The sequence below is a fragment of the Penaeus japonicus genome, unplaced genomic scaffold (genome assembly GCF_977035675.1).
Source record: "Penaeus japonicus unplaced genomic scaffold, GWHDUDI00000001_assembly GWHDUDI00000014, whole genome shotgun sequence".
Lineage (NCBI taxonomy): Eukaryota > Metazoa > Arthropoda > Malacostraca > Decapoda > Penaeidae > Penaeus > Penaeus japonicus.
In genome coordinates this window covers 27133121-27135144 of record NW_028234416.1, presented here as the reverse complement: position 1 = coordinate 27135144, position 2024 = coordinate 27133121, and positions in this window count along the sequence as shown.

The following is a 2024-nucleotide window of genomic DNA, read 5'->3' as shown; positions in this document are numbered from 1 at the left end:
ATATATATATATATAAAATATATATATATATATATATATGCAATATATATTAGTATCATTCACATGTGCAAGACTAATACTGGTGATTTTACACAGAAAATACCAGAACAAACCGCACAGATGAACAAATGGTTCAGAAACAAAATAAATAAAAATGAAAAGAGAACTGCTCTATGATTTACATTGCAAAGCATCCCTGGTGACTCAGGTACATGCGCATGACACATAAATCTGCATTGCAACAGTGGGCTACAGACGCCTTGGTCATTTACGTGTTATATGGATATAATGTAGATTTTAGTTTTGTTTCAATTTGATTATATTCTGAGCGAAGATAGGGCGGCGTATTGGCCTTGCAAAGGAATCTCGGACTCACACTCACACGCACACTCACATTCACATTTACATTCACATTCACATTTACATTCACATTCACATTCACACTCACATTCACATTTACATTCACATTCACACTCACACTCACATTCACATTTACATTCACATTCACACTCACATTCACATTTACATTCACATTCACATTTACATTCACATTCACATTCACACTCACATTCACATTTACATTCACACTCACACTCACATTCACATTTACATTTACATTCACACTCACATTCACATTTACATTTACATTCACATTCACATTTACATTCACATTCACATTCACACTCACATTCACATTTACATTCACATTCACACTCACACTCACATTCACATTTACATTCACATTCACACTCACATTCCAATGGGTATGGATATGGTTGTATGATATGGGTCTTTCACTTTCACAGCAAATCTCAGTCACATTGTATGGAACTTCACTATACTACTAGCACAGTAAAATTTTACATTCACATTCACACTCACATTCACATTTACATTCACATTCACACTCACATTCACACTCACATTCACATTTACATTCACATTCACACTCACACTCACATTCACATTCACTCTCACACTCACACTCACATTCACACTCACATTTACATTTACATTCACATTCACATTCACATTCACACTCACACTCACATTCACCCTCACCCTTCACCATCCCACCAACACACCTCCCTCACCACACCCACCTCACCTCACCTCCCACACCACACACACCCTACATAATATCACCACACAAACCCACCAACAAAACTCGCAACACCCACCCTACACCCCTCAGCTCTCTCACCCACACCCTCACCCTCACCCACACCCTTACACTCACACTGTCACACACACACACACACACACACACACACACACACACACACACACACACACACACACACACACACACACACACACACACACACACACACACACACACACACACACACAGGTGTAAAGTATATGAGGCCGGTTACTAAAGTGGCTTAAAATACGCATTCGTTGCGGATAAAGAAACAAAAAATAGAAAAGGAAATTCTCGGAAATTTTATCCCTTATGTTTTCGAAATATTTTTTTCTTCTTCCTTTTTACTCAGAATTATCATATTTTGTGTGATAATTCCATTTGTATTTTAACATGATTGGCTTATTGTGGATATATAGGATAGGAAACAACATCAGGCAGATCATAGATTACTTAATTTTATTAATTAGGAAGTTACAACAAAAAATAAAAAAATAGAGAAATGAAAGATATAATGATAAAGAAGGTAAGATAATAAAAAAAATATAATAGATATCCCACGAAAAAAAATATAATAAATTATAACCTGATACGAAAAAAAAAAGAAAAAAAACAACAACACCAAAAATCTCCAAAAAAATAAACAGAAACGAAATGTAAATAAACACCCAAAAATATATGCCAGTTCCTACAACGACTGTCAACCTTTCAGTCCTCACTCTTGCGTCTTGTCTCCTTCCAGCATCGGAAAACACAAGAAGAACGGCCGAGGTTTCATCTTGTAATGGACATTTGCCACGTGGAGGAGGAGGGGCATTTTCTTCTTTTTTTTGTTTTGTTTTATCTCGCCCACTCGCTCATGGAAATGTGAGAATAT